The following is a 12120-nucleotide window of genomic DNA, read 5'->3' as shown; positions in this document are numbered from 1 at the left end:
TTTTTTTCTTTGTTTTATCTATCATTTTACAATAGTTTAAATTCTTTAATTATTGTTAACATAACAATTTCTTTTGAAGTTCAAAGTTATATAATTTAATTACTCTTTAGATTTTAAATAATAAATGGGAAAATTTTCTGTTAGATACTGCTGATAAGTGTCAATTTCAAAATTATATATATTGCTTGTAAACTGAGTCATTGTGAAGGTATATTAAAATTCTGACTATAAATTTAAAAATAACAATTTAAAATTATTTTTAAAATGTGTGAAGAATGTGATTTCTTTACCATTATATAAGTTGGTAAAACTATAAATTCCATATGTTTGAGATACAATTTAAATTTAGTGATGGTAAATTGAAAATTGTTGACTTCCATTGTAATAACTGAAACTAATATTTTTTCCCCCCTTGATAGCATATAGTAAACTATCTCATAACTGTAAGTTGTGTATTTATAAAAGTAAATGGTATTACAAATTTGGAAAAATATTTCACAGCTGTATGTTAGAATATCAAAAAGTATATCTTGACTCATTCCAAATTTTAGATTTTCAAAAAGAAATTGTAAATGTAAAGTTCATGAGAATTCTGAAAAACTTTCAAAATTCCTACATTTATGGATATGCAGTTAAAAAGTAGCTTTAAACTGAAAATATCTTTTTTTTTTAGCAGATGAAAATATTATTTTGATCGTTCATTTAATAACATAAACGTAAAATTCATCTAACTACTTTGAGTATCATGATTCTGCAGAATATGTTTAATAGTTTTAAATTAAAAATTTTGAATAATGAATAAGATTTATTTGAATATGCAGTCTTAGAATATTTGAAAAAATCATTTCTGTACTGCTGTAAGAAAACATGCTAAATTTAGTGTTAATGAAACCAGATTTTCATTCCTAAAAGGATAACAAATTCTTTGAAAGGAAACTCTGAATTTCTTTTAAATTAGATCACTATGAGAATATTTGATATTTTAGGTTTCAAATTGTGCATGAATTGCCAAAACAATTTTTTTTCTTATTAGATTAGCCGATACAACGAAAATTACTCGGAATGAAATTATTTTCTTATTACTTATTAATAAAAATTGGAAATTTAATTATTAGCAAATCTTCATAAAATCCTTTCCTATATTTCAGTATTTGTTTACAAAATCTGAATACCTGAAACTTAATAAATATTAAAGTTATGACAGATCAAATCAATTGTTGAAGACTTCCTTAATATATAGATATTATGTGGAAAAGTAAATATATATTTAATATTAGCTCTCAATTTAATCTCAATACAATGTCTTTTGCAATTTTATTTTTAGTTAAAATAAAGTGACATGTTATCTAAAAAATTTCAAAATCATTTAAAATTGCAATTGCAAACTGTCTTCCAAACCAGTTTTTAAAAATTCAAAAAAGCTTATTTTTTCAATAGATTATTAATTATTTCCCAAAGAATGACACAAAAATTAGATATAGTGAGCGGCAATTTAAATGTGTGTTTGCAGCATGTAATATGAAGGCAACCATTTTCAACAGTAGATTTCAGTTTCCAGTGACTGTTAAAAGCCAGTAGTCTTGTTTTGAATAATTTTTTTAGTAGCAAATACCTCAAAATATTATTTAAAAATATTTTTTTTTATTATTATCAGTAAGTAAAATACTTTCATTTCCGTTTGGAATTCCGTTTAAGAACAGAACCTGGAAGCTATCAAGTTGTTTCCTTTGCTCACAGGAAATATAGTTTTTAATCAATAATAATGAAAAAAAATATTTACCACGAAACCTCCACCGCGGTCAGATGACGAGGGCGACACTTGAGCTGGCATCTCCCTATTCAAACATTCATACCACACCAGCCGGGGTACGTTTGGCTCTGATGGATTGAACGTGGACCAGACCCGCTTACGCGATGATTTTTTAGGTAGAACTGGGTATGAAAAACCATCCGGATTCGAGACCTTACCACCTCTGCCATCATCCCAGAATTAGCAGCAAGTAGCTTGAAAACTGGCCATCTAATATTAAGAAATATCCTTTAAGCTTTTTCTTGCAATATTATTTAATCCTTTAAGTGGCCTTTGATAGACTACTACTATCACAAGGACAGGGGAGGAGGTACGTATCATACGGTGAAACTTTAAGTCAGTTCAAAATTCTTATAATATGGGCAGAAGTTTCATTTTGATCAAACAAAGTCATTGAAGATAAATAGTTGCCAACCGGCATTCATATCCAGTCTATATCTCAGCAGTGGAAAATGGTATTTTAATAATTTATAACGAATTTAAGGAAAATTAGTATCGTATAATATTTATTTTATCCTATGAATGAAATGTTCTAAAATTTATTTTTTAACTATATTATTTTAATAATTAAGTTATGGTACTTTCCATTTAGATATAAAAATAAAAAAATAAAATAAAATATAAATATTTTTAGACATAAATTTTTTAAATTATTAGGTTACGTTGTAAGCTAATTCAATGAGTGTCATACTCCACTACATCGGAACTAAGTGAATTTGAATACAGCTTTTAATTTTACTTAAAATCAGGAAAATTTAGTTTTTGCTCTGAAAGATAACACCTTGTACGGACATATTTGATCGAAAAGAGACAGTTTTAAATCAATGAAAGAAAAGGAAGCTCTACAATGCTAAAATGGAAGCGGCTTTTAACTGTAAAATGTTGATGAATAATGGGTAATAATTAGGATTTTAGTTAAATGATTGCGACATGCACATCCCAGTACATTTTGGGTATGTTGGAAATAATTTGGAAAAATTTAAATAGGGTGCTTATCCTTGCAAATGAGTTGCGAAAAGACACCCGTAGTGAGGGAAAATAATAGGATGAATATCATTGTTCTTAAATTTTTCATCTTTATTTTTGAAATTTACCATCAAAATTTTTCATTTTAAATTTTATTCAACCATGCAACTGTAAATGTTATGCTATTTTTTTCTTGCATAGTTCGGTGCGTACCAAAATAAATTGTAAATCATCAAAGTAAGCTCACTTAATGGCCACGTAGGAGTGACAAGTTTTACTGATTGGTTGTAGAACATTTTGAGCCATATAAATTACATAAAAGGATGAAACGGAAAGTAGGTATTGTTAAAAAGAGTGCTATTAAATATGTTATATACATGATTTATATTTTTATCTATTAATGTAGCAAATAATATGAATAAAAGAACTCATCCAGATGATTATATCCGTAAAAATATTGAAATTTCCACAATTTGCTTATGAATTCAAAATCTCCAAAGCCGTTACTGAGAAGTTGTAGAATAGATTTTTATGACATTGGATAACCTAATAAATATTACAAGTTTGGTCGATTAGAAAAAAAAAATGTGCAAAGAGGGAATCGCTATATAAACAGCATAAATAAAACGTCACCTTTAGTTGCTATCAAATCTCAGAATATCATTTCAAATTTTGGTTATAATCTTAAGCTTCTATTAGCAATTTAATTCAATTGAGGTGATTGCTTCGCTGTAAACCAATTAGGTAAGTTTCATTAATTATTTTCAGAAAAGATAAAAAGAAATATGGGTGATACGAATACATTATTTTGGCAATAATAATAAATTAATATTCGAGAGCATTAAATTATTTTCACTCTTTTATATTTTGAATTTCCGCTTCAGTTTCCTAAACTTGATATTTTTCGTATTATATTTTGTTGTAATTGTTTGCAATTTATATTTATGTTTTATTATGTTTTTTTTTCCCTAAAAAATATTTTGCCCTTTATTATTTTTCTTTGTTTATAGAAAGCTAAAAAATAATTTTAAAATATTTGATAATCGCTTAAATTTATTATAGGCTAGATGTTTTTGGCGTTCAGCTGACCCATTAAAATTATTGGTCGCGAAAAAGTTATATGAAATTTTTCATATTTAACTTGTCGTAATAGTCCCTCTTCTCCCAGAAAAGTATTTTCTTTCATATTTTTATAGCCATTTAATTCGTGTAGATTTGGACGCCTTGTAATTAATCGGAGTAACTTACAAGGCGCTTTCTTGTCTCTTTTCATTTAACATTGGGGCTTTAATTTGAAGGAGAAATAACACACCTTACACAAAAACTTGTTGAATCAAAAAATAATCATAAGAAATGTAAGGATGGTGAGTAGGATCATTCAGCATTAAACTTGTCTTCATCTTTTCATTAATTCCTTATACGAAATTAGATATTAAAACTTAAAACTAAAAGATTGATAATAAATTTTAAAAACCAAATATGTTGTAGGAAAGAGCAAAAATGTTATAAATACGCAAACTATGAGAAATATTTACCATTGTTTAGTTCTTAATTGTAAATATAAAAAATAAAGAAATAAAATATGCAATTATTTTAGAAAATACGTTTTAAAAATAACATTTCTCAATATTTAAAAAGTAAATTATATCTTCATAATTTGATTATCAAAATTTCAAGAAGCATGCAATATTTATAGCTTGCATCTGATTATAATAATCAACAATATCCTTGTAAAAATATGCTTACTTAAATATAAAATAATTATTAAAATTAAAGAAGATATTTTACGGCATATAATTTTATATCATGGAAAACACAATTTTTTAATTTTAAGATTATTTTAAAATCTTTTTTATGCGATAATATTTTAGGAAGCTATAGCAAGAAAATGTTATAAATTCCTTCAATATCTAAATAAAATTCCAATACAAATTTTTAAAAAATGTTTCGAATTGCGCATTTTTGCTGTTCAAACGTATGTATGAGATAGCAACTTGATATGATAAGAAGAAATTCAGATTAAAAAAATGTTATCTCAACTTCAACGGTTCACTGTTTGACTTTATTATCAATACATACTTTGAGTTTCTCAAGCGGTTTTTTTTTTATGAAACTATTTCTTATACCTATCACTTATCTTAATGATGAATATCTTATAAAATTGATAGCAACACTGAACCAACAATATTTTTAGTATTTCCTGTTTCTGATAAAACAAAAATTAAGTTCATTCAGTCTCCCAAATAATAATAAATTACTTGGTATAAAAGGATTGGTAATAATTCAGAAGTGTCGATTTAGGAATTTTTGAAGGGTGCGGCGTATTCTGGAAAAAAAAAAAAATGTTTTCATGATTCTAACTCTTAAAAATGTATTATTAATTCCAAATTGCTTTTTACTTATGTTAATTTTTTTAATATATCCAAGAAATATATATAAATAGCACAATGCTGTGAAAAAAATTAATTTTCACATTTTTTTATTAAAAAAAAAATAGCTACGTTGTAAATTAAAAATGCTACACTTGAATTTTTTTACTCATTAAGTTTTGCTTCTTTCATAAGATTGCATACTAGTCGTAGTCAATCTCCGCGACTTTTTTTATGTAAAATATATCAATCACATCTCATTCAGCACTGTTCTCTTTCTTTATGAATGTGAGCAAAAGGATGAGAGTTAAGACTTATTTATCATATTACATTAAACACGTAAAACTCTTGAGACTCTGTGATAAAGGGAGAAAAATAACCTCTTTTCTCTTCCATTTGTCTTTTCAGGAGTTATTCTGATTTTTGAAGTATAGTTACCACAATGACATAAAAGGGTCTCTCACACTCTTAGAGAATTATAGCAGTTGCTAACTGTTTCTTTGTCAAATATTTTTATTTTGGTTGCTATTTTTTGAATAATGATTTTAATTAAAACTTGAGATTAAAAAAAAAACGCTGTACTTCAAAATCGCTTGAATAATACTATCATCTTCATAGGTTGCATTCTTCGATTGCATAAGATATTTCATAGATAAGTCTCTTTTAAAGTTTCGGTTAAACCTAAATTCAAGTTCGGGAACCAAATGATCCACTTTAGTTATAAAAAGAAATGAAATCTACGATCGCAAATTTCAAGTTATCATGTGAGAACATTATTATTTTTTAAGTCATTATTTGTCGTTATTAATTTAAGTCTTTAACCAGTTTAAACCGGTTTGAAACAATCACGACACTTCCCTCTCTCTGTCTCTCTTTCTCTCTCTCTCTCTCTCTCTCTCTCTCTCTCTCTCTCTCTCTCTCTCTCTCTCTCTATATATATATATATATATATATATATATATATATATATATATATATATATATATATGTATGTATATATAATTATATTTTTTAAAAATTTTCCTTTTCAATTTTTCTAGCTGGCAAACTGACAAACAAAGTTTTGGAGCTCGACCGATTTTGAGATGAAATAACAGCTACGATGTCATAGTTCTACATCAACTTTTTTAAAAACGCATCTACTGTCAAAGAAGCATACGTAATAATAAAGCAATACTGGTAAAAGTAGTTCCACCTTTTAAAAGCGCATCCGCTTTCAAAGAAGCATACATAATAATAATGCAATACTGGTAAAAGCAGGTGAAAAATATATGCGATTAAAAGATGATGATGAAAATTACCATTTATGCTTTATTCATTGCCTACGTGATTTCGAGCTTCAATATTCATTGCCTTCGGGATTTCGAGCTTCAAAACCCCCTACCCAAACAACATTATGTTCTCACATGATAAAAAAAAACTTCCAATAATTATATAAAATTACAAAAAATAATACATTTCGTTGTTCGTTTTAAAGATCTTTGAATGAACTTGGAATTAATGCTGAAGAAACTTTTAGTTTGAAACTTTATGACGTTTCATTAAATCAGCATTAAAGAAAGATTGTAAGTTGCTATTCAAAGAACAAAATTAAAATACTCTTTATTCCTAACAGCCAGCGTTATAAATGCGTGTGATAACTGCTATATATATATATTTCAATTACGTCATTTAGATAATTTATAAATTAAGACCCGAAAGGAGAGACTTGAGCCCCCAAAACTTCTCTCAACTGGTTTTGCTTTTGCATATTCATTATTTGAATTATTGTTGCTGATAATTCAAATAACCGAGATTCGAAAATTCTATTACTTCACAATACTTTGCTCTCTGAAAAAAATATGTTTCAATCGTATTTTTGTGAAATTCCTTAAGAGATGGCAGCACTATCGTATAAGTGATTTCTTGGTCAGATTTCTCAAAAAGCATAACACCGTATAGTTCAAAAATTCTTTCTTCTCTGTCGTATACTAAATTTCATATTGGTTACATCTAAAATCTTGAAGAACATTAGTTAATATTTACTTATTTATAAACTTATTTATCCTATTTAATTTAAATCGATTTGTTTCTAACTAATATTTATTATAGATTATGGTTCTGGTAAACTAAAACAGGCATAAAATGTGATATGTCTTTAATAATCTGTATTATATGATATAAGAGTTAAAGGAAAAGAATTTCAATGATAATATTTGAATTATTAATATTTTGTTTCGAAAATTAATATTATAAACTAGGTTGCTTAGCATGCAACAAAGGATTTAAATGGATATAAAATATTTTAAATTTACAAAAATAAAAAATATTTTCCCAAAATTATTAATAGATGATTGAATGAATGAGGTCTTTTAGTACATGTTTAAAACCTTATTATAAGTGTTAGAAATGAAGTTTAAATTGGCTTAAATATTTTAACAATCTTTCTACAGCAAACTTATTTTTAAGTTTCTCGTTTAAAAAAAATCAGGAAAATGCATTTTTTTTTTCATTAATGGCATCGACTTATAAACCCTTCAATACTTCTACAAAAATTCAGTCCGGCAGGTGTACGGTAAGAATTACCCTTACTCGATAACAAAGAACGCCATCAGGTCATCAAATGGTAGCCAAGTTTGTCGCCAATGCCGATCTTATTATTTTTTTTAATACATCCATTCATTATCCATTAAAGTATTTGCAAAACTCTCTTCCTTACTATTAGACTAACAAATCAGGGAAGAAATATTACAAATTCATAATAACCAGCAGTATTACAGATTCAAAATAACTTTTCTTAAGCAGAAATGGAGTTTCAATCATATCTATTTCTTGTAAATTCTTCACTGAAGCAATTTTCTCTACGAAAATAAAATATAAAAACGAAATTACATGAATTTTTTTGACTATTCTTTGATAAGTATGATAAGTCCCTTAATAAGCATTTGTAAGCATTAAGTAACCCTTTTTATAAGCATTTGTGAATGATTTTGGAATCAATATAGTTTTTAGAATTTCACCACCCATTGTAAAATTAAAAAAATAAAAAGAATGTGCTTTATACGTGGCTTGAATTGCTACAGTGGTTTAAAATTTAGTATAAGTAGAAAAATCTGCAAGTGAAAATTTAGTTTGTATAAATCTGTTAAAAAGAAAATCACTTCTGAGCGATGTTTGTGAATAAGTTAAATATATATATATATTTATAAATTAAAAATATTTGACAGGTTGACTGTTGTTAAGTTTGCAGAACGTTCATAACAATGGCGGACATTTAAAGCTGAATCTTGGCTTGGAAATGCAAAAATTGACAGTTGCATGTGAATATATATTTTTATTATGTTAATAACAAATTCAGTCGAAGGTGAAACTGTTTCTATGAACAAATTTCGTCAATATTGTAAGATCTTCACTTTCCAGGCAAATAGAGTTGTGATTCACACTACAGTTTTAGTTTCTGGAATAGAAATGTCCTTATTATATTCCTAACTCATCCATAATTTAAAAAGTGGACAGCATAGATCCCTAGTCATTGAAACGCATTATAATATTTTTCAAACAGTAGCATGACTTTGGCATCGATTACGGTTGAATTTTATCATTTTGTCATTTATATAACTTATCCTGAGTTTGGTGAAGAGTGTCATTTTCTCTACTAGTTTTAGATTTTGAATATTGTAAGAATAAAAGATAATATTTAACTGCAAATGAAAAATTTTCAAATGACACTTATGATTACAATAAAAAATATTTCTTTAACTGTGATGGCCTTATATTCATCGAATCAAATACAATAACACATTTCACACCGAAAACAAGCTTGGAATATCAAAATAAAATCAACTTCAGATTAAGTTTTGCTAATAGTGAAATTGATAGTACATGAGCTTCCAGCAACTGACATACCAGCCTTTTTGCGATTAAAGAACGGAAAAAAATGACTTCAGAATAGCATATTGTTTTCAGTTGGAGAAATCAATTCATTGCATCCGTTTCACATGCGTTTTCCTTCTGCCTAATCTCTTCAATTTCTTCATCGAACTCATGTGTGATCATGTCGATATATCGGTTCAATAAAATGGAACAGTAATGCACGATTTCATTTTTACTATTTGATATTATGTACCTACTTATTTTGTAATACAAATGGCTTCAGCAACTTTCATGGAACGAATGAACTGTTTAAACATTATATTTTCAATCAATGAACTGTTGAACTGTTTCAACATTATATATATATATTTTTTAAATATTGAAAAATATCTTTTAAATTTTAGATATTTAGAACTATATTTTCAAGTATTTTATTTTTACATCGTGATTATCACTTTAGTAAGTTTATAAATTCTTTATCCTATTTTGATTTTTATTTAATCAAAAGAGAATAAAGAATTTGTTTAAATCAACTAGTCTCTCTAGGGAAAAATTTTTTTTCTATGGTTTTAAGTTAAAAAAATTAATTAATTAATTTTTAATAATTAAAATTTCAGTTTTTTTAAATTGCGGGGGACAAAAAGTTGGATTATTTTAATAGATTTACATCTATGATTATTTTGCCCAAAGGTTTTCTTAATGATTAACAACTAGAGCTATTGAAGACAAAAACTGTAAAATTTTACCTACATACTTACTTGGCAATTAAAATTACTGCTTAAATTAATTAAAACATGATAATAATTGCACTTAAAAATATATTATCTGAATTTCAGGGGATATATTTTTAATTACAATTCTTTTGCTATATTTTTTTCTTATTCTTTATGCAAATTGTGCAAGTAATTAACAGAATCTTTAATAGCTTTCAACTATGAAAGAAAATGAAAGTTTTAATGTTAGATGAAGTAATGAAATAAATGGCTTATATTTCATAGCTTTTGTTGTAATTATTAAAAAATTGTATTTTTAAAAATTGTTAAAATCTAGTGAAGAATTAACTATAACAATTAAAAAGAGGTGCAAAATGTGTGCTACACTTTTTTAAATTCAACGTGTCCAAAAATTTTAGCTTTATCTGACTGTGCTGCCATCTGTGATTGAATTCTGTAATTATTGTTAATTCATTTCCATTATCAAATGTCTACCAAATTCGTTCTTGGTAATAAGTTAATTGTGCTATCAATCAACATCATTTTATCTCTTCATATGATTACCTTAGTATTAATATTTATGTCAAAATGAATTGAAAATTTATAGTGGCAGAAAGCACTTTAACAATTCCAGTGCTACAGCATATATGAAATTCTTAAGAATCTTTCGTCATGTATAGGAGGAAAAATAAATAATTTAATAAATAAATAATGGAACGGAAGTGACAAAAAATCACAAATATTTTGGTGAACTTAAAAACGACAATTCATTTCAAATTTAAACGATTTTTACTTCTTGGAATTTGGAGTCAGGACTTTTAAATTTAGGATTTATTAATTAAACTTCAAAATTTAAAATTATTCACAAACTAAATAATGAAGGTATTATGGTTCATTATTTTGTTTGAATTAAATAAGAATACTAAGAATTAGAAAATAAATGTTAATATACTTTTTCAAACAAATATGAATTATTCTTTCATAGATGATACGAAGAAAAAAAGTAATATTTGAATCAGTAATATAAGGTTATTTTAAAATATTCTTAGCAAAACTAAAAATTATTGTTTAGTTTTACTAAATTATTGGTGTAAAACATCTATGACGTTATACTACATTGTAATAAATTGAAGAACATTCTTTGTTAATTGAGAAAGTAACGGGAGTAAAGAATAAAACTTCGAAATAATATGACTGAAACTTTCATGCTTGTTTGAATTTGATTTCATTTTTTAATTATCTCTGAAGATATTTGAGAGTTATTAAGTTATGCATAACCAATTTAAATGAAATTAAGCACAAATTATATTTAAGATGAACCAGCGGATCACTAAAGGTGGTTAATATATTTACAAAAATGTACTCACAAAAAAAAATATTTGACAAACAATTCTTTCATTAATAATAATGCTTTTTGGCACTCCGTAGCAACGGATTATCTCTTTTCTGAGCAATAATTTAGAATGAAAAACTGTTCCCTGATGAGTATGCAAGTTCAATTTGGAAATATGAACTGTACTTTGTTTTTGAAATATTATTCAATATTTGTAACATTATAAAACATTATGAACGTGCTATAAGAGTATTGTAATATATTTGTGATGCCCGATTGAAGATACGCGACGAAAATTAGCATTGATAGTTTTCTTTGACAATATTACTTTCCTATAGATTAAGAAGAGTTATTAAGGAATTCGTTCAATTATTATTTTTTAAGTTTCACGGAGGCTAGTTGTTAGTTACGAATCTTAGTTAGATGACGAGGATGATATTTGGGTGACAGCGTGTCTCAAAAATTCTACATGACAGCAGTGGAGTGGCGTTTGTTTCATGACAAATATAATGTGTGCCATGGGGATAAACATAGCGTTTCTTTGCTGGGATTGGGCCTCAAAATGAGTCACGAAGCTGAGACCAATCAATATATCAGCAACATTCCGAAGGTCCTGTTTTCCTGATATTATTCACCCGGTATCTTAAATATTTTATATCATCATTCAGAGTAGATGGGTTGATGAATGAATGGCGAATAAACCAATAGAAAAATATTCACTTACCAAAATATGAAGTCATTTTGCTGACAATGTTTTTGAAAGGAGAATTGAGAATCGAGAATTTTCGGCAAAAAGGAAAGTAAGAATTTTGTCTGATTTCTTATGTTATTACATTGCAAGTTTACTGAGATCCCAATCAACTAAATACCCTGAAATGCAAAACATTTTTGTATAAAGCAATGAAACCCAATATATATTTTTAAATAGCTAATTCAAGATACAATGCGTACACACTAGAAGATTTTTTTTAAAAATTTTAACTTTAAAAATCCAGTTTTTAAAGGTCCAGTAGGTCATTAATATATGTTTAAACTAATTTCAGTGGTTCTAGAATTAACCACTTGCTGAATTAACCA

Source organism: Argiope bruennichi, chromosome 5, assembly GCF_947563725.1.
Source record: "Argiope bruennichi chromosome 5, qqArgBrue1.1, whole genome shotgun sequence".
Taxonomy (NCBI): domain Eukaryota; kingdom Metazoa; phylum Arthropoda; class Arachnida; order Araneae; family Araneidae; genus Argiope; species Argiope bruennichi.
The sequence above is the reverse complement of the archived record's forward strand: the minus strand, read 5'-3'. Positions refer to the sequence as shown.